At 43.2% G+C, this 27,513-nt stretch overlaps 1 protein-coding gene and 1 long non-coding RNA gene across 2 annotated transcripts in view; one reads left to right on the top strand and one right to left on the bottom strand.

Annotated features, from left to right (window-relative positions):
- Nucleotides 1-27,513, bottom strand: part of LOC144769158 (phosphatidylcholine:ceramide cholinephosphotransferase 2-like) — a 499,022-nt gene that overhangs the window by 87,499 nt on the left and 384,010 nt on the right. The gene's annotated exons all lie outside the window — the stretch shown is intronic.
- LOC144769159 (uncharacterized) overlaps nucleotides 19,093-27,513 on the top strand; it is a 202,379-nt gene continuing 193,958 nt past the window's right edge. The window contains exon 1 of the long non-coding RNA XR_013598673.1: nucleotides 19,093-19,144. This is a non-coding gene — a long non-coding RNA (uncharacterized LOC144769159). The remainder of the gene's footprint in view (nucleotides 19,145-27,513) is intronic.

Below are 27,513 nucleotides of genomic sequence, written 5' to 3'. Positions count from 1 at the left end.
CCAATCCTTTACAATAGTCCAATACCAAATCATCAGTTATATTTATCAATTTCTCTCCAGGAATGAATGCTTGTCACATTGCCCTTCCCATGAGTATTTCCTGTGGACTCAATCCTGTTTTTTTGTCGGAAATAATTCGGAGTCCCATCAACATAAGAGGCAATGCATCTGACCATTTCAGTAATGTGGATGCACACACCTTCCCTAACCTTGACTTGATTGTACCATTTAGTTGCTCAACTATTCCAGAAGCCTCTGGACGGTATCCACAGTGCCGCTTCTGTTCAATATTGAATGCTTCACAGATTAATACAATTATTTCATTATTAAAATGAGGTCCTCTATCTGATTCCAAAGTGACTTGGAAACAGAAACGAGAAATCAATTCTCATAACAGCAATTTACCAACTGTTAGACTGTAATGACTCTTAGTGGGTTATGCCTCCACCCATCATGAAAACAAACTCACTATGACAAGGACGTACTTCATTCCGTTGCTTGGAGGCAACTCTGTGAAGTCAAGCTGCAGTCTCGTGGATGGTCCTTCTGCCTTTCCAATCTTTCCCCAACTGGCCACTGTCTTGCTGCCTGGATTTAACTGCTGATAGATCAAGAATCTTTGGCAGAGGCTCTCTGCGACTACCCTAAACTTCGGATTGTACCAATTCTGTCTGAATAGTCTAATCATGGCATCCCTACGGACATGTGTGTCCCCATGATACACTCTTGTCATTTGAGAAAGTAAGCAGTCCTGCATGACTGATCTGCCATCGATGTATACCCATACATCATCTTCTGTCCTTCTTTTACATCCTGATTTTATCCAGTTTTCTTTTTCATTTCTCTCAACTTCATCCTGCAACTGTCTAACCTCATCCCATGTTTCTAGAGCTGAGAAAAACATAAGTTGGCAGCTGATTTCACTTGTTTCAACTTTTCTGTTAAGTGCCATGTTATTTATTGCACAATATTGAGCAATTTGGTAAGCATATCTGTTACCTGCCCCCACATAGTAATTTCCTGACTGGTGAGCAGCACATTTGACCACTGCTATTTCCTTTGGCAATTGTTTTGCTTCCAACAATTCTTTCACATGTTTGCCATTTCTTATAGGAGATCCTGCAGAAGTTTGAAATCCCCTCTGCATCCAGAGCTGGCCAAAATCGTGCACAACCTCTAAACCATATTGAATATCCATACATATGCCTATCCTCGAATGTTTGCCAATTTTGCATGCCTTTGTTAAGGCCACCCATTCGGCTACTTGTGCAAATTTGAAACCCGGTAAACAGGATGCTTCAATGACCCCCAATATTTTACATACAGTGCAAGCTGCACTGAGTCCTCCTTTCTCTGTTCTCATGCAAGACCCATCTACAAATAGTTCATGATTAGATTCCTTCAAGAGCACTTCTTTTATATCGGGACGGGGCTTGGTATACAATTCAGTCACATCCAAACAATCATGAGCCACTTTGTCTTTCACTTCTTCATAACTTGGGTCTAGCAATAATGTAGCAGGATTCATTATTGTACCTCTTATTACAGTCACATTTTCCGCTCCCAGAATCCCTCTTTTATACTTAGTCATCCGACTAGGGGTAAGGTGCTGTGTTCGAGTTCTTGTTAAAAGTATCTCTACTGAGTGTGGGACGTAAACTTTGACTGGATCTCCCATCACAATTGATTCACTTTGTTCCAGACTCATACAATTAGCAGCTACTGCTTCTAAGCAGCCAGGTAATGCTGAAGCCACAGGATCCAGAGTAGCAGAGAAATATGCTGCTGGACATCGGCTTAATCCATGCCTTTGAGTCAAAACTGAAAGTGCACGATCTTCTCTCTCACAACAGAACAGTGCAAATTCTTTTGTGTAATCAGGCATGCCTAAGGCAGGGGCCTCACACAGACAATTTCATAATTTCACAAACACTAACACGCACTCATCATTCCAGACAATTGGATCTTTTGCTCTTTTCCGAGTCAATTGATTCAATGGTTTTGCCAACAGAGAAACCCCAGCTATCCACTGCCTACAGTACCCCACTACTCGGAGAAACAGTCTCATCTCTTTTTGTGTCTGTGGAAGTTGCATTTGCCTGATTATCTTTATTCTCTCTGGGGTCACTTTTCTAACTCCGCATTCTATTTTATGCCCTAAGTATCTAACTTCTTGTTGACAAACTGCAAATTTTCTGCAATTGTGTCAGTGACACAATTTTCTCGTGATTTTGATGCCACCAGTAGGTCATCAATGTACTGAACCAGGACTGAATCTCTGGGCATGACCAATTTTTCTAGACACTTTTTCAGGATTTGATTAAAAATCAAGGGGCTCTCTGTATACCTTTGAGGAACTCTGCTCCATACCAAGACACGGTCTTCGAACCTAAAGGCGAACAAATACTGGCTGTCTGGGTGTAAAGGAATAGAGAAAAAGGCTTGGCATAAATCAATTACTGTAACCCAGCCTGCATTCCAAGGTATCTGATAAAGAATCACTACTGGATTTAGCACTACTGGAAAACAAGGCACTACAATTTTGTTCATCTTTCTCAAATCCTGCACTATCCTGTATTTTCCGCTAGGCTTTTTAAGTCCCTTTATTGGTGAATTACAAGGACTAACCATTATTTCTTTTAAAATGCCTTGTTTAATTATCCAATCAATTTCTGGAGCAACTCCTGCTTTCACTTCTGGACTCATTTTGTACTGTCAGGTGTTTGGATAAACAGCACCTTCTTTCACCTTCACTTTCACTGGATCTGCATTTGACATCCGCCCAATATCTTTTCCTGTAAAATCCCACACTTCTGGATTTACTGTAGTTCTCACCTCTTCTGGTAATTCACTTTCAGACATCAATGAAAACATCTTGTCTACTTCAGTACCTTGTTTAGCAAGCATCATTTTGTATATAACATCCTCATCAGTGGGTTGGAAAGCGACACCATCTGGTCTTCAGTAGATCCTGCAATTCATTTTGCACAATAGATCTCTTCCCAACAGATTTACTGGACTGGAATCGCAAACTACAAACCTGTGCATATCCTTAAAATTTCCAATATGTACTTCAATTGGTTTTGTGATTGAGGTTCTAATCTGTTGATTCGACACTCCTACAACTTGGATGGATTCACCCAAGAGGGGTAGGCTTGGGATGTCTGCTGTTTTCACAGTAGACCGTGTAGCACCAGTATCCATTAGAAAAGTGATATCACTACCTTCCTCTTTCTCATCAATAAATGGACCTGATTGATCTACCAGCAAGGATGCGCCAAGCACGCACTCCTCTTCCTCCCCACCTCAGGCACCGTCATTGCGCAAAGTCAATCCTTTCATCATCATTCTGTAAAAAGTATGGTGTAACTGCAGAATTTTTGTTACCACTTTCTCCTTGAAATCTGGGGCTTGCACTGTATTTTTGAGTGTTCACAAAGTTTGGCATAGGATCTGGTGACACCTGATACTGTGGAGTGACTACCTGCTGTGGCTGATTCAAAACCACTTCATTGTGCATCTGTGGGTTTAAATTTTGATTTGGCCCATTATTATTCTGAACGCTCTCACACTCGTTCTTCCAATATCCAAGCTTTCCGCACGCATGACAAGGAAACTTCTTCTTTGCTTCCTATCTATTCATTCATCCTCTTACTCTACCACCATTCATTTGTCCTCTTACTCTTACACTCGTTCTTCCAATGTCCAAGCTTTCCGCACGTATGACAAGGAAACTTCTTCTTTGCTTCCTCTCTATTAATTCGTCCTCTTACTCTACCACCATTCGCCACTTGATCATTCTGATTCTGCTCTTTCACCCGGTTATCAGTCTGGGTATTTCTTTTATTTTCCTGCTCTTCTGCCAATTTCACTTGTGCCCACATCATTTTCTCTTTTAACTTTCTACGTCTTGCCTCAATGTCATCTCCGCACTATTTAGCATACTTCAAAATTTCATCTATCGTCTTGCTTTGCCAGCCCAACATGTGCTGCTGAATCATCTGAATAATCTCCGGTTTCAGACCATACACAAACCGATACACAAAATGTACCATATCCTGATCACCAATGATCTCAGACCACTATACTGCTTAAACACTTGCAATAACCGCTCATAATATGCATGTACAGACTCATTTGGCTCTTGAGTCATTTTATCTATCTTTATCCAATCTGTTTCTTTAGGAGGGATTTTCCCTTTCAGAAAAGTAATTACTTGGTGATATTTCTTCAACACCTCCTCTGAGGGTGCTCCTGTTTTCGAGTCTCTAGCATACTCCTCATTTGGCCAATCAACAGTGATCTTACACTCTGTCCATAAATCAGCAGGTACCACAATATCAAATAAACCATCCAGATCCTTCAACAGAACCTTCAAAACTTTCACAAATCTTTCAACCTGTTTGTACCATTCAACGGGGTTCTCTGTCAACCTAGGAAAATCATTTGTAAGTGACCAAATATCCTGTCTGCTCCATGGTACATGAACATATCCAACACCAGGAACCTCTCTCATGGGACACAATCTCTTTGCTTTTTCTGATTCTTTTAGCACAAATGCCGATGATGCTCCCTTTGCTTGTGCTTCCTCCTTCATCTTTGTCTACCTAGTTCTCCACTTGTGAATGTCTCCCCACTTCTGCAAAATGTTCATTAACTCTTTTATCTGTAATCTTTTACCAGACACATTCATATTCTCCAAATCCTTGACAGTAAACTCCACTTAATATGGTCTCTGTAATAACATTGATCTCCCTTTATCTTCTCCAAACTCTGAAGCAAGCTCTGTCAATCTCTCATGGAACAATCTTGCATTCCTGGTTATACTTCTACATATAAACAACAACTCTTCATCATTGTAAAGGTTCAACCTTTCTACTCCCACATTTCCACCTATCATCTCCTCCAACTCGACTTTCAATCTATAAATATCTAAGATCTTTGGTGTTGAGCTTCGTTTTTCTCTTCCCTGTGCCCATCTTTTTAAATCTTCTGCAGTGACTGCTGTTGAGCCTCTAGTTCCTAGAGGTACCATTGACCCTTTTTCTTTAGACTTTCCGGGTGTAACTCTTTTTGGAGTTTCAGTTAAAGGTTCCCTTATTGGAAGGTCCATTAAAGAAATGACTGAATCACACTCACTGGCCTGATCCTCAGATATTACTACCTCTTTTCTGGGATTACTCAAAGGAATAGTTACAGCTTGAGGTTTTGTGCAACTCATTTTATCTCCATATAATGGGATAACAGGGCCTATAGTCACTGGTACTGTCAAAGCTTCAGTATTTAAATTCAATTGACTTATTTTCTGTACTACTGCCTCCTGAGTTCTATTCAATGCTTCTCTCTCATTATCTTGAAGCACCCTATTGACTGATGTATCATGTAAAGTTTTGGGAATTAAGGGTGTTCCCATTACCGGTGCCCTTGGGGTGACACAACTGGGTCCTTCTTGATACTGTGGATGATTTTTTGTTAGAATTTCCTCCAATAACTCATCATCTGATTCACCATATCCTGTCACATCCATGTGTTTTGTTCTCTCCTCACACTTGCTTCCTGACTGTTCCACACCCATTAACACTGGGTATAAACCTTCTGATACCATAGTTCTTCTCCAATGCTTCATCTGACCTTCGCGTGACTCACAGAAATATCTGGGAAAAAATCCTCTAGATGTCTTACCACCTCTGCATTTCTCTCGTTCAAATGACTCAGTCTCCTATTCTTCCAAAGTCTCATACTGAGTTAACCTTGGTCTTGGTTCCAAATCATTCATTCTCATCCTCAAATTTTGAAGAATTCTCCCATTAAACGTACCATGTTCTGGAAAAGCTAGAACTCCACATCTTTTGTATATTCTATCCATTCTCCAACCATACACAAGTATGATATCCTCTTTCCATCATCATAAAGGAAGCAGGCGTCTTAGGTGGCAGAATAGGAATTCCCTCTCTAGTCAACACAGGCTTATCTTTCTTAAAGAAATTTTTAATTTTCTTTATTCATTTTCTCCATACATTCTAGATGAACGAAATATGAAAGAATACTCCGCAAACCCTTGGACTCTGCTATCAGCGCAACTCACACCAGCAGTCAAATCAGAATCCAACATACAATTCCTTTTCGGAAAATCCTAATGCAGCTTCTATCTATAAACCGATCAGGCTCAAGCTTGTTGTTTGACCAATGGCAGTGCGGCCTTTTGTGACATCAGTATCACTCCTCACTACTGACCCCTCCTTTACAATCTGCTTCTGTCTCAAGCCCGCTGTTTCAACCAATGCCAGCGAGACTCTCTGTGATGTCAGCACAACTCCGGCGACTGACCCTCCCTTCACAAGGTAATACGAAAACTTATTTCTTTACTTTTCTTAAAATAAAATCCGTTAGCAACAACATAAAAACATTTGCTACTCTGCCTGATCCACTAAACAAAAGATAGAGTTCCGACTTATTCTGGAGTCTCAGAATTGCTTCTCTTCTGCTGCGGGTAAAACCCCTGTTTACTCTTCATTCAAGCTCGGGAGAACCTGTTACTTCTCCTGTGTTACCCCTACTGGGAAATAAGACCAAAGTTTCACCAGCGAACCCTCTGATATCACTCACACTCTACTTTTATATGAAATAGTCCCTATTTTAATACTGCAAGCCCTACGTAGCTTCTCAGTATTATTCCAACTGACGAGTAACCTCACTGCAGTATGGCTTCTGCCACCACCTGCTATTCATTTCCCCGGGATTTCCAGACAACATAAAACAAGACGCTAACTCTTTTATTAAACATAAATCAGTAATCAATAATCAATATTTATCACCAAATTAGTCAATAATAACCATAACTCTGCTACCAGAAAACTGATCCAACAGCGTACCAACAACTGATACTCCAATAATATATACTAATCTGCACACATAGACACACACAATAGTTGAGTAAATCACTGGAGTCAAAGGTTATTATTTTTTCCCACAGTTTTCAAGATTAGTTATTTAATACTCCTAACTAACCTTTCACTGATCAAAAAGTTCTTTACTCTGGTCGATGGACCATTATTTGAACTAGTTGATGGGTAAAATGACATAAGCTTGCTTGTTCTTTATTGAGTGTAAATAACCACAGACTCGGGAAAGTTTTAAATCTTTATCTCAATTTCAAACGCATGTGAACTATGTCAAACACACAGTGCAGTCATCTTCATTCTTAGGAGAGATAATTCAATTAATTAATCATCAAACACATACTTTAGTCTCATGCAATGATCAATGCTCAGAAAGGGTGAGGACAGAGAGAAAAGAACATCTGTAAATAGCGTGAAAATATACCTATTGAGAATGGTGTGAAGAACAACCCCCTGGCCAAAGGGCTGGTAAGGGTCCCCCTGGGATAGATCAGGTGACAAAGACTTCAGGACAGGAATCAGGACAGGATAGTTGACCTCTCTAGAATACTGACGATTGTGTAGCACCCCTCTCTGACACTCTCTTCCTCCTCGAGATTCTTCCCGATCATCTTATCTAACCCAATTAAATTAGGATAGAAGGTTCTGCACTAGGTTCTTCATCAGCATCTCACAGCATCTATCCCAGCATCAGCTAACTAACTAAGGCTATTTCAATTATACCTTTTGTTCTTCATATACCACCCACTAAAGTTTCAATATTGTAAAAATACGAAATCTAATTGGTCAGGCAAGGGGGGGAAGATCATCACATCATGCTTACATGTCATCTAAATCAGTTCGACCATTGTTCACAAGCCCACCCCCTTAATTTTTATTCATAATTTTTATTTCACACCCACTTTCACATTTATTTGAAATAAAATTGTATACAAGTCCACATCTTTGCAGTTTCACCGTCCATTCACAGGATAGTACACTTTGCAACCTTGGCTTCCGTTCAACATCCAAGTCATCATTCCTGGTTAACTTCCAGTGCACATGCGCAGCCGTCACATGACTCAATTTACTTCAGTTATACATGAGAGGCCCAAATACGCACTAGTGATCCAGTCAGAAAGACAGATGTTACTTTAAAAAATAAATGGTTTCACTGTATACCACCCATCTCTACTCTATCCTAATGTATTTATTAGACTTATCCCCTTGTTAGCTTTAGTAAAAACCACTGGATTTAGTTCAAACAAGCAGATGTCAAGTACGCGAGTCTTCAAGACTCCATTTTAGTGTCTTCTGCTCATGCTCAACAATTTCCCTCCAAGCAATAGCTCATCATACTGCGCAGATGCAGTTGATGCATGCGAAGTAAAGATTTCCCGTTAAAAGCATTTTCAGTCCTTCGTTCATGTTATTATCGTTAGTAAACACATAAGCAAGCTTCACTAACCCGTGTATTCGAGTGGGGCGCATTAGTTTTAAACAAAACAACTTTTTTTTTTATTGGCAGATACTTACAAAGAAAGCAACAAAGTCATATAATATGCAACATTCATAATAAACATTCTTGATGAATAGCATGAGAGAGGCATTGTAGGGTACCTAGAATCGTACAATGTGAACATGGCACGTATATTGCGGTGCTAACAATTTTTAAATACAGTTCGAGATCTGAGACAACCTGAAAAAACAAGTAGATACTCTACATATGCAAAGGATATAACTAAGCAATTTAGTTATTCTGTAAAGTATTTACATCGTCTAGTTCGGTATTATTTAGGGCAGTAATCCAATTTCCAAACGGCCCCAAATGCCTTTTGTTCGAGACGCTGTCGGCATTAGGTCCCAAAAAGCAGTAAGCTGTTCTTGACAAAATGTTATGTCTGTGATCCAATCTTTAACCAAGAGGGGACGAGGCCTACTCCAGGTCATAGCAATCCTTCTCTTAGCCAAGAGTAGTAGCATGGCCACCTACCTCCTTACACGAACTTAGACCTCCTTTACATATCCAATTACACCTAAAATAACAGTGGGAGGAATATATATCATTAACATGTCAATTTTTTTAAAGATTTCCTTCCAGTATGTCACTTAACTCGGGCATTCTCAAGCCATGTGCAAAAAGTGAGCCTGGTTTGCGTGACATCGCCAGCATTCCAATGTAGGTCTGAGTCCCATACGGAATACACAAAACAACTTTAATAACTTGTTAGTTAGTTAAAGGAGCGGATTGCTTCAGAGCAAGTCTCTTTTCTACGAGTCCATCACCCACTCACTTAGGTTGTTGTCGCAGTCCCAAAGGTCTAATTTCTGGTGCCTTGACTGTCAGACAGGTGCCTTGAGGGTGTTTAACTACTTACCTGGACTACTGAGCTACTGAAACTGCACATCATACTGTGTTCCATAGATGCACATTACCTTGTGTCGCACGCTGCACAGCGCTATGCAGAACCTCCTCTTCTTGCATGGGAACCTGTATTTTTGTTGGATTTGGGGACATGGTTGTCTATGGAGCGGGCAGGGCTTTAAGTGGGCCGGGTCTCACTGGTGCTGAGCACTGGCAGTTTTTAGGTTGAGCCTAGCGCAGCGTGCATGTGCTGCTCTATGGGGAGGCTTCTTGTAAGCACTCCCAACTTCCCACAGACTTCTCCGTGTGATTTTGTTCACACCCACACATTTTCTTGGCCATTGCGTGTGGCTTTCAAAAATGAAAGCACGCAAATGGCCAAAGGCGGGGGTATGTTGTCCCGCCTTTTCTGTAAATGTTCACTCCCATGGCCTATGGGTTTCGGGAGCGAGCAGCGGCGAGCAGTGTGCCAGCTGCATTCCAGGATCAAGTTACTAATTAACCCAGCCTGGTCGCTCTCACTTTCGCGACCGTGCGTGTCTGCGCTTGTTTGTTTTTAGGGCGGTGTAAACGGTATTTTTGTGGTAACCATGGAAACACCACGGTAGCACAAGCTGCATGAGACACACGGGTCAAACTTGTAATAAGAACATTCTACTCTCTTTCAGGCACTCCGACGTAAAGCAATAATACATTAAAGAAATAAGCAAGGTGATAAAGGTACAATTTCCCGCCTTAACTCGCCTCCCCGACCCCCTTTATGATACACACGCCTTAAATGTGAAACAAGTTCCACCAGGTCTTCTGTCAGTAAATGTCTGCTCGGTCTAACTGCTATCAATGACCCAACGCACCAACATGAAAAGATCTGTTGAATCGACCATGTTAACAAGACTAAAACTTCTGTTGAAGTTTGTTATGTACCTTGTGTCTGCCAGACCTTGACATGTGTACTTAGGAATGATACCACAGATTGAATGGGAGAAAGGACGGAACAGCCACTGAAACTGTGGTGGCGTGATGGTCCCCCAAGGATCACTCGACACGCGTTCTGTGTTCAAGGTATGTTTATTGTTTCTTCATCGGACAGTGTTGCTTGCGTCCTGCCTCTGATCCCCTTCCTGTATACTGTGTCCTCCCCGGCCCCCTGACAGGGCCACATAACTGCCAGGCTCTCTTTCTCCGGTTGAGAGTATGCCCGCTCGACATCTGACAGGCTCTTGCTTCCGTATGCCACTACATATCTTGGTGAATCTTTTCCTGGCTTGTGTTGTGCCAGTATTGCCCCACTCTATCACCCCTCCCCAGACAAAGTAAGGCATGAAAGAACTGTAAATTGTTTTAATTTAATTTCTGAAAACTAGAAAGACTGCCTGGAGCCTACCAAGCATTTGTGGCCAGTATGTTTTTTTGTTTTTACTATTTTGCCTCCGTCGCCTGGTTCAAGTTCTTCCTGTCCTTGGCAGAAAGAACACATGCTTTCTCATCACCGTGGCGAGATTCTGCAGTCTCTCTGTTTCTTCCTTCCAGGAAGATATTGCAAAATCTGATTTAACAAATGGTATTAATTACAAAGAGGCACCGTTTTATACTTGTGTAAATGCGAGACCTATTGCATTGCAAATGCTTGTTTAAAGGAGGCCTCAAAACGGGTCTCCATCGGGCTCTGTTTTGGACCCTGGAAAAACCAAAGGTGATGATGGATGGAGCTTTGACAATGCAAACACTCACCCCCAGTCAACTGATCTGGGTTTAATCCATCACCGTTCTTTAGCTCACTCCGCCACCCCAGTTCAGACATGGCCATATGCAAATCAGTCTGACCCTGTGCCTCATGGGAACAGTCCAGACCGAACTGCCAAGCCATGTCTTCCCTGGACCGGAATCAAGCTTCCCAGGACCGGTTTCTGGCATTACAGCCGTCTTCAGCCAGGCTTGCTTGACTCCAGTGGCAAAGTGAGCAAGGGACTCACGTCTGAGCATACCCTGCCAACTTAGGGCGAACAAAGAAAAACCAAAGGTGATGATGGACGGAGCTTTGACAATGCAAACACTCACCCCCAGTCAACTGATCTGGGTTTAATCCATCCCGTTCTTTAGCTCACTCCGCCACCCCAGTTCAGACATGGCCATATGCAAATCAGTCTGACCCTGTGCCTCATGGGAACAGTCCAGCCCGAACTGCCAAGCCATGTCTTCCCTGGACCGGAATCAAGCTTCCCAGGACCGGTTTCTGGCATTACAGCCATCTTCAGCCAGGCTTGCTTGACTCCAGTGGCAAAGTGAGCAAGGGATCACGTCTGAGCATACCCTGCCAACTTAGGGCGAACAAAGAAAAACCAAAGGTGATGATGGACCCGAAACCGGTCCCAGGATGCTTGTTTCCGGTCCATGGAAGACATGGCTTGGCAGTTCGGGCTGGACTGTTCCCATGAGGCACAGGGTCAGACTGATTTGCATATAGCCATGTCTGAAATGGGGTGGCTGAGTGGGCTAAAGAATGGTGATGGATTAAACCCAGATCAGTTGACTGGGGGTGAGTGTTTGATTTGCTCAAGCGCTCCGTCCATCATCCCCTTTTGTATCGCTCTGTTTTGGACCCTGGCACAGGCGGTCTGTTTTTCCCCGGACTGCAGTGACAGCAGGCACATCGATGTGCACTGCTCACATCTCACTACTGGAGGTTACGTCATGACATCATGCCACGTAAGTGTTGTAGGGGAAGGAAAATCCTTTAAAGAGAGTCATTTTCTCTCTGGATTTCCCATCTCTTTTTGAAAACTCAGTAGCAGCAACATTGTCGTGGTGTCACCAGGGCTTTAAGTGGAAGCACCATATTATATACCAGCCATAGTTGCTGCTTATTTATCTTATGCAACTAACAACCACTGACAAAGCCTATAATCCTGACTTCTTGTAGGTATGATGTATCTTGTTGTAAGTCGGACGGCACACTATGCTAAGCATAGATTTTAAGCCTACATGTTTTTAAGCCACAACCTTAATTACATTGGTCACACCCCTGTGAGAGACCCCCAGTTTTTTCATCCCACTTAAAGCCCTGGGGTTGGGGGTCATGTATGTGTAGATTGTATGCGCTACACAATAGCCAGCTGCATTAGCTTAGTCAATTCTTGTTATGATTTTTACAGGCCAGACAGACACTGTGACAGGGCTGCTCAATTGCAGGTCGGCAAAGATGATATTTCTCCAGTAGAAATGCTGAAAATATTTTTTTCTTGAAGGGTTTCGTCAGAGATCCGTGTCGTTTGATCCGGCTGACCACAGTCTGTGGTTATCGGCTTCAGGGAGGGACGAGGGTGTAATGCCGTTTTTAAATGCGCGTCTTTAGCCAAGGCTGCTTTGGGCTGAATAAACCAGTATTTAAATGAGCAGATGCTTCTAGGTTTCAATGGAATATATTAGCACCAGCTTTAGTAGACTTGTCGGGTGCAATCCCAGCTAAACAATACTTAGTGATTGAACCCTGCTCGTGGTTTGTTTAAAGTGGAAGAGGCTGGCTCGCGCGTCTCCTGTGGGCTCAGTTTGATCCTCTGCCGTGGCCCATTCAGCGCCTACAAAGGGACAGCGCACCTGGCTTCATTATGGTAACACATTCAGACTGGAGTGGAGGAGAAACATGGCGGCCATGGGAAAGCATCGTGCTGCTGGGATCCACCGAATGGAGGAAGCTGTAAAAACAGCAATTATAGGATCAAAGGCATGGAGAAGGTCCACAGGAGGGTTTTGTTGTTCAGGCTGGTTCACATTAGATTCGATTTTCGTTGGCTGATATTCCTTTTAGAAAAACGAGGAATATACGTTTTATTGCAATAAAGCCATTATATAACCTTCTGTTCTGTTGAACACTGTAGAAACGATGACTTCACATGGAGAAACAAAAAACTACCAAGCCCAAGAATCTCTGGGGCAAGACAGCATTAGCAACCAATCAGATTTTCGATTCTTACAGACAGTCCGCCTAAGGGTCAGAATTGTGACATGTAATAGGACAGAAATAGGATAGCACAGGGAAGGAGATGACGTCGTGTTGAAGTAATGAATTTGCACAAGGCAGGCTGGTTTAGAGTACTATAATAATTAGTGACTGAATAGCCTTCAGGTTTTCGCACGATTTTCCTATTTACAAGCATCTAATAAAATACTGCGAGGGGTTTCCATCGGAAACATAATGGTGGAAAAGTCTAAGCAATTGCAGCAAATCTTTTGGCAACACTGTAATAGCACTTTGGTATCACAAAGGAATGCAGCCAAACACAAAATTCAAAGGTTGGTGTCTAAAGCACTTTGAACATTGGAGCCAAATTCAGAGTCTGACTCGAAACTATTAGCAAGGGACCCCTTCGCAGTTGTGGTACAATACATAATACGAGCCATTTTCCAGGATAATATGCAGCAAATAGTGCATTTTACCAGTGCTTAATTTGAGCTGGTGGGCGCAGGTGGGGCTTACCAGCACACAATTGTTTGGTGATCAGCACTTATTTTTCCTCATCAGACTTTGACTCAAACCAAGAGACAGAAATTACACAAACGGGGTAAAGGAAGAAGAGAAAGACGGAAAACAGTGACAAAGAAAGAAAGCAGGAATGGAAAAGAACATGTAAGAGAGGAGATAATGAGGGAGTGTCTGGTGGTGGATTAAAGAAGCATGAGGTGGATTCAAGATTGCACAGTCTTGGTAGTCAATACCCTCAACATTAGACGAAGCCAGTGGCGGGCTTCTAAGCAAAACGTTTGGCCTAGCACATATTCTTTTACAAACTAAGCACTGTAAAGCACCCTGAGCCAGTAACATTAATCTCAGCAGAACAGCATTTAACACTTTTCACAGGACATTTTGGGCTCTTTTTCAAAAAGTTTTAGCAGTACTAATGAAAACTATGCATTATTAATACGCTTTGGGACAGTATACCCAGTAGGGTGTGATATTTATGGTTTGAATTTCTTTGGCAGATAGTGGAGAACAATGCACTGTAAAACCCAATGGAGTCAGTTGCATTTTTCTCACCTTAATGGGCATTCAAAACACTTTTGCTAAATATTTAAGCATCGTCTCCTTCCCGTTCCCTTCAGGATGTTTTAGGAAATTGCAGCAAATGGTGCATTTGAAGTAGATTTCTTTTGCTATTGCTCTATTGAATGAGATGAATGAAGCTCATTTGCAAAGCACTCTACTACTCTGGCATGCTAAGGGATAACCAAAGGAAAAGTGCACACTGCTTTAGTCTGGGAAGCCACGTTTTAAGTCTTGTTCCGGAAAGTTAGACGACTGGAGCTCAAGACAAGAGAGTCCCAGCGCCTTGCAGCCGAAACTGAAGAAGGAGAGCCTTCCAAAAGCGGCATACTTATTTTATGAAAGCACAAATGATTGGCTGCCACAGAGTTTAGGTTCTTGGAAAGAATCTAAGGAGTGGTATGATGTTTAGAAAACAGAGAGGGCCTGATTCATGCGGTGCTCACTGACCTTTGAAAAATGCTTTAAAGATAGATCACTAGGCGATGGAAAATCAGTGGAAAGCAGAAAGGTGTAAAAGATGGCACTGAGAGGGAGGCTTTGTGCTGAATGATGATTTGTAGGAAATAAAGGCAATAAGCCAGAGTCCCAGGATACACAAAGACAATTGTCTTTGCATCACTGAGAGGGGAGAAAATAAATGATTTTGTGGTGCATACGGAAGTAGTAAAACCAAGTGGATGAAACATGATTTATCTGATCAGAGAAGGAGAGATGTTTGAAAATTAACAATTGTTGACTGAAATGGGGTGAAGATTAGCCCAGATCGACTTGCAACCAAATATAAGACAATATCATAGGAGATGCTCTAAAGAAGATGACCTCTGTTTTCTCACTATACATTTTTACATTATTCTTCATTCAGGAATCAACTACTTGCATGCAACACCAAAATTTGTCTAGAGCAGAGCCCTGATTGTTGTTGTGCCCTATAGAATGCAGATCTTTCGACTGGGTGTGAGTGTTTGATTGGTTCAGATGCTCCATCCATCACCACCCCCTTTTGTAACGCTTTTGGGCGCCATAAGTGTGGCAGGGTATGCTCAGACGTGAGTCCCTTGCTCTCTTTGCCACTGGATTCAAGCAAGCCGGGCTGAAGACGGCTGTAATGCCAGAAACCGGTCCTCGGAAGCTTGTTTCCGGTCCAGGGAAGGCATGGCTTGGCAGTTCGGGCTGGACTGTTCCCATGAGGCACAGGGTCAGACTGATTTGCATATAGCCATGTCTGAACTGGGGTAGCAGAGTGGGCTAAAGAACGGTGATGGATTAAACCCAGATCTTTCAACTGGGTATGAGTGTTTGATTGGTTCAGATGCTCCGTCCATCACCACCCCCTTTTGTACCGCTATAGAATGCAGTACACATAGAAAGAGCAAAAAAAGAGGAGAAATAAAAGTATTTCTCCTCATTGCACCAATCCAGTGACTCCTCTGGGGACGCATAGGATGCTGACGCATTCCCAGGTCTATGACGCTTTGTTAAACTGGGACTGTGTCAGATTCCATGGATGTTACATGGGAATACCCTCAGCAACACCCATGGTGCGACCTTTTCACTCAAAGTAATGCATGAATGGTACCCATATTTACAAGCCCATCAAAAGTCACGCAGGGTGACTTTACGTACCTTGGAAATATGGGGAAACACAGTGCGCCTCCAGTGCGTCTAAAAATGTGACACAATTGCGGTGCAATGGGCTTTCAAATGAGGCTCACTGTGTGAAAACACAGGGTCATGAGAGTCAGGCCAACTGGCTAAGATAAAGATGTAGGAGAGAGGAGCCCACAGGGGCTTGGCAAGTCAGATGCTTAGAACATGACTAAAATGGGGCAATAGACTATTGGGATCTTTACCTTCTTGAGCAAGAACTGAGTCTAAATCATCAGATACAGCAAGAAGAGTTACTTCCATGCAATGAAGAGACTGGAACACTGGCTTGGGCATGGATAGAGTGAATTACTTTCGATGTAGGAGATGATTTGACACTTAACTTTCCTTTTAAGGATTTTAGAGGGCAAAGGAAACATATGTTTGAAGCTGCTAAGACGTTTTGAGTCTGGTGGATGTTTTTTCAGTACAAACCATCCAAGCAGGGCATGAAACATCACTATCCAAGCTGAGTACAACACAATTGTATGAAAATAGGTGGAAAAAAGGGAGGAACAATATGTTTCTTCTTGACTTGAAAAAGTAACACTTTTTTGCCCTGGCAACAGAAAATGAATCTTTTAATGCACCCCAAGAGGAGGCCCATTCCGTTTATTTCTTGGGTCGGGAGCACTGAATTAAAACAAAGCTGTAAATCAAACTTTCATAGTAACATACACTTGCAATGGGCCACTATCCCAAAATTAATGAATATTATGCAAACACATATTCCTCACTGATCAGCAAGAGAACGCAGTTAAGTCCGAAATGGCTTCCAGAAGTCTTTAGGTCTTGAAGCGCTGGGAAGTGTTGCAGAGTACCTTTCCGAGATTCCTCACAAAGAGTTATATCTTTAGGCCAGTCTTGAAATCGAGGGGACCAACGGCCGGCTCCCACACATCATGCCAACTCTATGCTTACTCAAGAAAATCGCAGTTGAGATGGGTTTGCGGGAAACCTTAGGTACTGTTTAAAATACCCAGGTAATAAAGGGGCTCATTTATGAGGAATTGGCGTAGGGCAGTACCAAATGTTTTATGGATGCACTGCCCTATGCCAATGTTAAAGGGCAGGAATGCACCTTATTTATTAAATACATTTCATTCCTGTCCTTTCCCCCTGCGCTGGTGCTCAATTTGCTGCCTAACACCAACATAGGCACCCTTGCACCATGATGCAAGGATGCCTCCATGGCAAGAAGGGTTGCTTTTGTGCTGGAAGGGACCCCTTCCTGTACAAAACCAAACCAGAGAGGCGCTTTCTATATGTGCTGCAGGATGGAAAAAGGAAAAAATAAGGAGAAATAAAAATATTTCCCCTCGTTACGTCGTCTCTGGGTAGGCGTAAGGTTTTGACGCTGCCCCAAGTTTACGTGATTGAGTAAATCTGGGGCAGCGTCAAAATCCATGGGTGTTGTGTGGGGAAACCCACTGCAATGCGCATGGAATGACTGTAACGCCTCCTTGGCGCAGAGTAAGGCAAGACAGCAACTTGCGCTGCTTTGCCTTACTTCATATCTATGCAAAGCCAAGCAGAGTGACTTTGCATCACCTCATAGATACGGTTGAGAGGTTTGCGCCGCCAGATCACCAAAAAAATGGATACTCTGGGGCGCAATCCTCTCATAAATAAGCCCCTAAGTGTCCTCAGAATGAGTGCACTTGGTTAGGATCTTCAGGGTAAGATAATCCCGAAAGCGAAGACGTTTTGATAAATCAATATCTGTCTTTATTTGGAAAATTATTTTAAAAAATGTCATGAACTCAACACAATGAATTACTTTACTTCAAAATTAAATCCTGACACTATTTCTTTCGCTTGAGGCACATTAGTGACTGATTTCTAAAGATGCAGCTGCAGCGCCATCTAGTGAAAGAAAAGCAATCGTCCAAAACAATCAGGATCATATGTTATTAGAGGTGCATAGAGAGAACTCGTTTTTCCAAGCACATGCACGAGGAATAACATTTTCGGGAAAAGATCAGTATGAACTGTTTTAAACGGCCCAGCACACTTAGGGTTAAAGACAAGTTTTTTTAGAAATATTGGTCACATGTTTGAAGAGGCAAAGCACTCTTGAAATTTCTGGGCCAAGGTTGGGGCAAAGATTTCTGATGCCCTAAACAAAAGCAACATTTTTTTGCCAACTCCTCACCTGGGCCGGACTGGAATGGAAAATAGGCCAGAGCACCAAAATAAAAGTAGCCTCCATTAGCGAATCAGATAGCAATAACTGTGACCCATGTAAAGACATGTTATATAGGTATTTTGCAGAGCATGGAAGGCTGTGTGCATTTGTGCTTGCTGCATCTAATGTTTGTGGTAATAATATCAGGGAAACCAACAGTAAAAAGCGGCACACCAGATCATAAAATAGGCCCACAAACAGCCAAAACATCGGCCCACACATTGACTTGTCAGACCAGGCCATTGAGAACGAGCCATCTTGAATGTGTTGAAGCAATTCCTTGATGGCACGATGAGTAGGCAACTTGTATTTGTATTGGAACTTGTGGAGTGCACCCACAACGAAGGCACTATGGTGGTAAAAGCATACGGCTGACACTAGCTAAAGACACAATTTTAAGGAAATGGCCAGGGGCCCTATTTGCAAACTTTCAGCATAGGGCAGTGGCGCAAGCCTTGTTGCTGCGTTGCCCTAAGTGAAAAGAAAAAGGCAGGTGATTTCCTCCTTCCCTGTGTGCTGCTGAATGCAGCACACACAGAAAGAGGAAAAAATGAGGAGAAAGAAAGTTATTTCTCCAAGTTGCCCCTCCCTTACACCTCCCCTTGGAAGACATAGGCTTTTGACACATTCCCAGGTTTACAGAATGTTGTAAATCTGGGGATGTGTCCAATTCCATGGGTGTTACATGGGAACACCCACCGTAACGCCCATGTCATGCCTCCCATAACAGTGTGAGGCAATGCAGCGACTTGCACTGTGTTGTCTCACACCATGGTTACAAGAGCTGAAAAGTCATGCAGGGTGACATTACCCCCTCATGGGTCCTCCCCGTCCCAGTCCTTACTACGTGAGGCAGTCCTGCCTTCACCAGCCAATCAAAACGCCAGAAATCCAAAGTTCAAAAGTTACATAAGCCCCTCCCACCCACCGCCATGCCTATTTTTTTTCTGCTTCGACAGCTGTCGGAACGCTGGTGCTCTCGGTTCCTGCCTCGGTTCCGGTTTGCTTCTGGATGGTTTGGCGGTGCCGTGAGTGTTTCTTTTGCATTTTTTAAATGTTTCTGATGTTTGTCTTTTCAAATTTCTCCCTGCGCGGTCGCTCCGGTCCTCCGGTCGGCCACGCTGCTGTTCTGGGGTCAGGATGCTCCCAGTTCAGGTGCTGGGCTGGGGCGGGGAGCCCTCCTGGTGCTCTGGCCCCAGGTCATTCCGGCGCTGGTGCTTTAGTGCAGTGTCCGGCCCCTGCAGCCATGTTCTTCATATGTGGCTGTGGGTGGAGACTGCAGGGCTGCCCTTTTTGTTTATTTTCCAGTCTCACATGCAAGATTGATGTTTGGGGACAGTGTTTCAGGAGGTTGCTGGGCACTTCCTTTATTGGTGTGTTGGGAGTTTCCTGTGGGGTTTACTAGTTTGCTCGCCATGTGTGAGAGGACTTCCTCTCCAGCGCATCCAAGGAGCTATAGCTCAATGGTATGTCTTATACCTCTGGTGTCACAGGCTCTCACAAGTTCAAGTTCAAGTCCTGCCAATGCTGTTGAAGTGACTTGAGATGTTTAATTTTCATGCTGTGCTTTAAAAAAATGCATTCTCTTTGTCCACGCAGCATGATGTCCTGGAGCTGCAGCTGGGTGTTCTTCTGCAATTTTTCTTGGACTGTTTTGCGCTGTCTGCACTGCTGATGCATGCAGCTAAGCCATCTTCTACTGTTGGTGGGGCCGTGGACGTTTTCCCCTGTTGGGGAATGCGTTCAGGATTTGGTGGTCCATGGTCTGGTAGTGCTGGGCCTTCTCCCTGACTCATTATCTACTGCAGGGTTTATTCCCGTTTTTTGACCTTCCATTTCATGCTGTCCTGTTGGCTGTTCCGGCTGCGGTGTGGCCTGGCATTGCCATGCGGGGTATTCCTCGCTTTCTGGGGACACGGTTTTGCCTGGCGGTCTTTATCACCCGGTATCCTCCATTTATTCTTTTTGTTCCTTCTCCCTCTGTCTTCAGAGGTGGCTTCCCTAGAGGTCCAGGTTGGGCGGTTGGTGGATTCCTCTCTCGCGAGTTCGTATGTTGCTTCTCCTTTTGGGGTGCGTGCTTGCTCTTTTTCGGCCTGTGCTTCGCAGGTTCTTTTCTTGGGGGACCCTCCTTCCTGTCTTGGCCTGGATGGTTGGGCCTTGTCCTCGGCTACTGGGGCAGCGGGGGCTGGTGAGATTTCTCTCTGGCCCGCGCTTTGGTGCTTTGTCACTACCCTGGTGCCTTGGTCCACTGGCTGCCTTTTTTGGATTCAGTTTGGTTCCCGGCCTCTGCGGTGCCTGTTGCTGCCCCTGGGTGTCAGTCGCATATGTTGTGCCCAGGAGATATCTCCGTAGCCTGGTGGTTGCGTCTCTTCCTCTTCGTGTTGTGTGTTCCGCTCCTGGTGTTGGCTTGCTTGTAGGTCCCCTGTCTCCTTTGTTGACATTGTTGCGATTTAGGGGCTTGGCTCAGTTGTTCCTGGCTCGTTGGTCCAGTCCGATTTCCAAATGGTGGGACCTGTCAGTCATCGTTCTTGGTTGCCGGTTTCCATTCCGGGCCGTTCCCCTTTTAGGCTGTTTTCACAGTTGCTTCGTTGTCCATTGGCACTGTAATGCGTTCTGCCATCCTCTTTGGCGCCAGCCTTTTTTTTGTCACTGCCCTCTGTTGTGCTGGTTTCGGTGACGGAGTGGGATCGGGGGTCCTCTTCCTCTCTGTTCCTGGCTCCCATTGGTCCTTCAGTACAGTTCTGCCTCCCTGGGCTTTGGTCGGGTTGGTGCCGCTGTGTCCCTTTCGGTTGTTCCCCTTGCAGTCCGGCATTCCCCTCTTCCTGGTGGGTGGTTTTTGGCTTCCCGAGGTATGGGAGTCACCTGTTTTTCACGTTCCCATCCATCTGACTGATCAGAGGTTTCCTGCGGTTTGCGGATGTTGGGTTCTGTTTTCTGTTTTCAGGTATTACCTTTTGGCCTCTCTCCTGCTCCTCGGGTTTTTTCCACGGCGCTGGCTCCTGCTGTGGGGGTTTGCTGTCCTTGTTCCAGTTTCTGGTTCGTATTGGGTCTGGCCGTTCCTCGTCTGGTTCCTGTTCGGGGGCTTCTGTTTCTCAGGACTGGTTTCACGCTTTGCAGGGAGCTGTTTTCTCAGTGCTGGCTTCGGTGGCTCATATGCAATTAAATTGTGCATTACTGGGGGGGTTGGCATGGCCCCTGCGCAAGGATGACACGCATTTTGTGAGGTGTCCCATATGTCCGGATCTGTTCTCTGCCCTGTTGCATCTTCTGCGGGTCTTGCTGAGTCACCCTTCTGCCCCGGCTCGGGGTTGGGTGTGGGTCCGGAGGGTGGTGGATGCCTCCACGGCTCTGGTTCCTTGGGCTCTCCTGCATCTCGTGTCCTTGGTGTTTCTTCTGTTGAATCGTTGGGTCTTTTTCCATGCTGGTTACGGGGTTCTGGTTCCTCTTTCCCCTGGTCTGTTGGCTTTGCTCTCCCAACCTGGTGTGGGGGGTGCGTTTCTGCTTCCCTCTTGTCAGGCCCCCAGACCGAATTGCAGCAGTGATCTGCACTAGTTTGGGCCAAACAAGCAAAAGATTGCCAAGAAGCGATCACTGAACAGAGCTCGTTCGACATCGGCATTCCAATATGGCTGCCGATTCCGAAATCAGAGTTGGGGGTCGAGTCTATAATCCGCAGGTGCTTGGAGATTAGGTGAAGCGCGAGCGCTAGGGAAATGCTCACTTCACCAGAAGATTGACCGAGTGAACAGCCTTTCGAAGTGTCTCCATAGTTAGTCAGGGAATAACAGTGAAAATTCAGTTGTAGTTGCAGGATAGGGTATTCTCAGTCTCCGTGGAAAAAGAAGAGTCGGCAAGAAGGAGATTTCGTTTAGCCGTTACCTGAGAGGAGTTTCTTCAGAGAAACAGCGCCGCTCCTATTTCTCTTGAGGCTCGTGTGGAAGATAAACAGCCAAATCCCGAAGTTCAAGCGTCGTTAACCTGGGAGAAGAAATAGAGATAGAAGAACAGAGCTAAGTGATGCTGCATTTAAGAAGAATGCTAGAAAACACTGAAATGTTAATCTGATAAGAGTTTAATGGAAATTGTAAATACTTACCAATGATTGTAGAGTGATAAATGTTCCTCAGGAAACTGTACGGAAGAGAAAAGAAGAATTAATACATAACATTACCGGAAATAGTAAATGTACAGATAGAACAATTAGTATATAGATATTTAAAAGAAAGAAAATAAGACAAGACAAAGCTCCAATAACAAGAAGTAAGTGGAAATACGTTAGAATAGATAAATACATAGGTTAAGGTTGGATAGGAGTTAATAAGACATTTTTGTGTTTTAGGAAAAAGACGTATAGTTAATATAACTACATAAATAAGGATCACCCCAACAGAAAAAAGGAAAATAGCCAGGGCACGACAAGTAGAGAAGAAAGTAGACAATATTAAGATAAGGAATAAGGAGATTAGTAAGAAGGCAAAAAGGGTAAATAGGATACCTTATGTTTCAGGTTCAGCTATTACTGGGCGTAGACTTAGCAAGAAATACAACAGGAAAAGAAGAAGAGAGGCACAGATCTTGGAAGATAAGGGTAGGTGAAAATAGTAGAAAAAAAGAGTAGAATGAGATAGAATAGAGTTAGAAGCTAATTGTGTTTACCTTTTCAGGTTCTCATAGAAGAATAGAAGTCTGCAGGCCGGACTTGAGAATAGAAGACCCTGTCCAGGACCAGTCTCTTCTTTGTTTATTATTTTATCCATTCCCCCTTTCCCCCATGGAAATAGTCTGGAAGCTCAGAATCTATTGACCTCCGGAGTATTTTCTAGAGGGATTTGGGATCTAGCATCTCTGTTCCTGCGCAGGTTCATGGTAAGAAAAAATATAGTCATTAGACAAGATTGTAAGAGTCTGACACCTCTCTCCTCTTGTTGTCTTCGGACGCCTGTCTTTGGGGTTGGGGGCCCCGTTGGGGTCCTTGGTGGCTGGCTAATCTGTTGTTCGTGCTGGTGTTCCGGTGGCTCGTTATTGTTTGGGCCTTCTTGGGGGGTCCCGGTACGTGTCTCTGTTCCTGCTGGCTTCCGTGTTTTGTGTCTGGGCGGCATCTTCTCTGTTGGCTTTCAGAGGGTCTTGGATTTACATCCCTGTTAAGGCGGTTTAGTTTCTTTAAAGAAAATGTTCTCTATTTGTGCATTCTTTAGGTGGCTTGGTCCGCTGTCTCCCGTCCTCTGTTTGGTGCTGTCTGGTGCTCGTTTCGGCAGGACATATCCTTATATTGGGACAATGCGCAGGTGCTTGGGACTATGTGCAGGTGCTTGGAATGGCCCCTGCGCTGGGATGACATGCTGATTCATGTAGTGTTCCCTCTGTCTGTTCCTTTGTTCCGGGTCCTTTTGTCTTTGGTCTGGGACTCTTGGTTCAGTCTTGTTTGCTTCCCCTCCCGTTGCTCTTCTCCCCCGGTTTTTGTTCCGGGGTGGTCTGTCCTTAGGGGTTGCTCCCTCGTTTCCTTGGCCTTCGGGTTTTCTGTATGCCTTCCCTCCTGTTTTCTCATCCTGGGGGTTCTGCGAAGGTTTGGGGTGGGTGTCGGTGTTGTTGGGTTGGCATCGCTGTCTTTGGTTTCCACTCCTGCTGCTGCTGGTGGGAGTCGGATTTGGCCGGCCTCCCTTGCCTCCAGCTCTGCTTCTGGGTCCGCAGCTGTCTTTGCCCTATCTTTGTCGCTTGCTTCTGACGGCCTGGCTCTTGAGCGGCTGTCTTTGGGCTGTTCTTCTGTGGTGGCCTGTGGCGTGTGTTTGTCGCGTTGGCCTTCCGCTCTGTGGAGCTGTGATGCACTTTGGGGCTCTTTTGTTTCCTGGTGCTCTTCTCTTGGTCGGAATCCGTGCTGGGGTTCCTGCTTCTGTACTGGATTCTCCAGCTTGGGTTTGTTGTCGGGCTTTTTCCTCTTCCACTTTGTCTGCTCGTTGACGGCGGTTTGTGCTTGTGGGGGTCTTGGGGCTTCCTTGGGGGTTGTTGCTCTTTGGTGAGTCGGCTTCTTCCGAGCTTTGTGCTTTGTTGTCCGGGCTCTCCTGTGCTTGATTCTTCTTGGGGCTTTGCCTGCTGTTTTGCGGGGTCTGCGCTTGCCCCTTTCGTGCCCTTGTTGGTGGCGGATTTGTTGTGGATGTCCGTTGCGGTGGCTTTTTTGCTGGCCTTCACTTCCGCTTGTCGGTTGGTGAGTTGGGTGCCTTGTTCGTTTTGTTTCCTTCTTTGCAGTTTCTGCTGGTTTGGGTTGTTTTTGCAGCTTAATCCGGCTTTTCTGCCTGTTTCTTCGAGTTTCCTTTTGCAGCAGGAGGTGTGGCTTCCTGATTTGCCTGCTGAGGGGGTTTCTCCTGTTCCCCTTCTTTGGATGTTCGCAGGGCTTTTCTGATTAGCCTCCAACGCTGCAGTCTCGGGTTTCTCCTGCCCTGTTTGTTTCCTGTGGGTTCTGTGTCTGCTTCCTGAGCTGAGGCGGCGGGGTCTCTATCCAGGAGATTTGTGGGGTGGCCATTTGGCAGTCCCGTCACACTTTTGTGCGACATTCTCGGCTTGATGTTTTACTTGCCTCTTCTGACGATATCTGTTGGCGTCTTGTACGCTGCTGTTCGTTGATACTTTATTGTTTAAAGTTTTGTACTTTTGCATGGATCCCTGGTGTCCTGCGTTTTTTCTCTTGGTTCTCTGCTTGTGAGTTCCTCACGTAGTAAGGACTAAAATGTAACATTTTTAAAAACGCACGTGATAATGAGACTAAGGGTCACTACGTGGATATTTTAACCTCATCATTTTATACTTGCTGAAGAGCACTGACGTAGCAACAACCACATGCGACACAGTTAATCAATGACAAAAGCAGAATACCTGATCACAGGCACAAAAAATACCTTTGTTGAATGTGATTCATTAGCAGATAATCAGCTACATAATTTGAAGGTGGGCGAGTCACTGAAGGCTCGAGCTAGGCCTGACTCTGGTTCACTGACAGGTCTTCTGAAACACTGGAGCCAAAATTGAGGAAAACCTTTATGTGACTGCTGCTGCTCACACTCTCACTCCAATAATCAAGCTCCCTCTGCTAAGCCTGCAGCAGAGGAAGTGCTGGTCATGCTGGGCCAGGTAGGCAGACAAAATATCGATTTTTAAATATCGACATATAATAATATCGATGTTTAAATATCGAAGGGACATAATATAGAAGGTAGGTTATATCGATATTCTTAATATCGATGGGACGGAATTTCGAAGGTAAGTAATAACGATTTTTTTAATATCGATGTTAGTAATATCGATGTTACTAATATCGATTTTTATATGATTTTTATGTATATTATTATGTATTTAATATGTATTTTATTTTTATTTATGTAATTTAAGTACATTTTGTATATTAGTACCGTAGCAGGTTGTAGGTTTATAGGGGAATAGGGTGGGAAGTAATTTAATTATACTAAATGAATTATTAATTTTTAGCAATTATAAAGTAATTTTAATTAATTGGTAATTAATTTTTATCAATTGGTAATTAATTTTTATTAATTGATTAATTGATAATTATGTTCTGTAGTGGGTTATGGGTTTATAGGGGAATAGGGTGCGAAGTAATTTAATTATATTAAATTAATTATTAACTTTTCTGAATTATAAATTAATTTTAATTAATTGGTAATTCTTTTTGTATTCATTGGTAATTCATTTTAATTAATTGGTTAATTAATAATGATGTTCTGTAGCGGGTTATGGGTTCATAGGGGAATAAGGTGGAAAGTAATTTAAATGTAATTAAGTAATACTTTATTTTAATTAATTGTTTTGTTAATTATATTATTGTTAATTAGTTATTAATTAGTAATTAATTATTATTCATTGGTATTTATTATTAATTGATTTTTACTTAATTATTTATTGCTAATCATGTTTTTAATAATTATGTATTGGTATTTCTAAATAGTTTATACTTATTTAATAATTAATTTTTTTATATTTTAAAATAATAATTTATTTATAAGTATGTTATTTTTAACTTCTACGCTATCCAACACTTTCCCCACTGTTGCACTCTCTGGAGTTGGAATAGTAATTTTTACCCCTACGCTATCCAACACTTTCCCTACTGTTGCACTCTCTGGAGTTGGAATAGTAATTTTTACCCCTACGCTTTCCAACACTTTCCCTACTGTTGCACTCTCTGGAGTTGGAATAGTAATTTTTACCCCTACGCTATCCAACACTTTCCCTAGTGTTGCACTCTCTGGAGTGGGAATAGTAATTTTTACCCCTAGGCTATCCAACACTTTCCCTGCTGTTGCACTCTGTGGAGTTGGAATAGTAATTTTTACCCCTACGCTATCCAACACTTTCCCTACTGTTGCACTCTCTGGAGTTGGAATAGTAATTTTTATCCCTACGCTATCCAACACTTTCCCTACTGTTGCACTCTCTGGAGTGGGAATAGTAATTTTAACCCCTACGCTATCCAACACTTTCCCTACTGTTGCACTCTCTGGAGTGGGAATAGTAATTTATACCCCTACGCTATCCAACACTTTCCCTACTGTAGCACTCTCTGGAGTTGGAATACTAATTTTTACCCCTATGCTATCCAATACTTTTCCTACTGTTGCACTCTCTGGAGTGGGAATAGTAATTTTCACCCCTACGCTATCCAACATTTACGTACTTTTTTACATTTGTTTTACATTTTTATTAATTTTGATTTATATTATTATTTTATATGTCTTTATTTATCAGTTATTAAAGTTATTTTTAAAAGTTATTATTAAGGAAGTATACATTATGTATTATATGTATATTATTTTTTTTTAAATTAAATTATGTATATTAATTATTAATTGTAAATATTATAACATATTTTAACAATGTTTATTACATTTATGAGTATTAGTTTATTTATATTACATATTTTTTTAAATAAAAAACAATATTTTTTAATTACGATATTTTTGACATCGATATTTTTTCCCCAATATTTTTGTACTTACCTTGTTAGAGATAGCATGTCGATATTTTTGTAATCGACATTTTTGTTGCGATATTTTTGTAGGTAGATATTTTTGTAATCGACATTTTGCCAGACATTCGCTGGGCCATATTCGTTTTGCAGCAGGACTGATAGGGAAGGCCCTGCAGAGTGCTGTCAAAGTGCTTGGAGAGGAATGTGATGAAAATTCTTTTTTCCCAAGCACTTTCACAGCACTCTGCAAGGTCTTGGTGGTCAGTCGATGTTAAAGGCTGCCCCCAACCCGGGGGTAGTGAAAAAACAAAAAACCTACATGGTGTAGGCCCTCTGTAAAACTCAACTGAAGCCGAGCTTTGAGATTCACTTGTGTCACATAAACTCGGTGGGCTCTCCCAGATCTTTGATTTGTTAATGTGT

The sequence above is a fragment of the Lissotriton helveticus genome, chromosome 7 (genome assembly GCF_964261635.1).
Source record: "Lissotriton helveticus chromosome 7, aLisHel1.1, whole genome shotgun sequence".
Lineage (NCBI taxonomy): Eukaryota > Metazoa > Chordata > Amphibia > Caudata > Salamandridae > Lissotriton > Lissotriton helveticus.
This window is presented reverse-complemented; position numbering and strand designations above follow the sequence as displayed.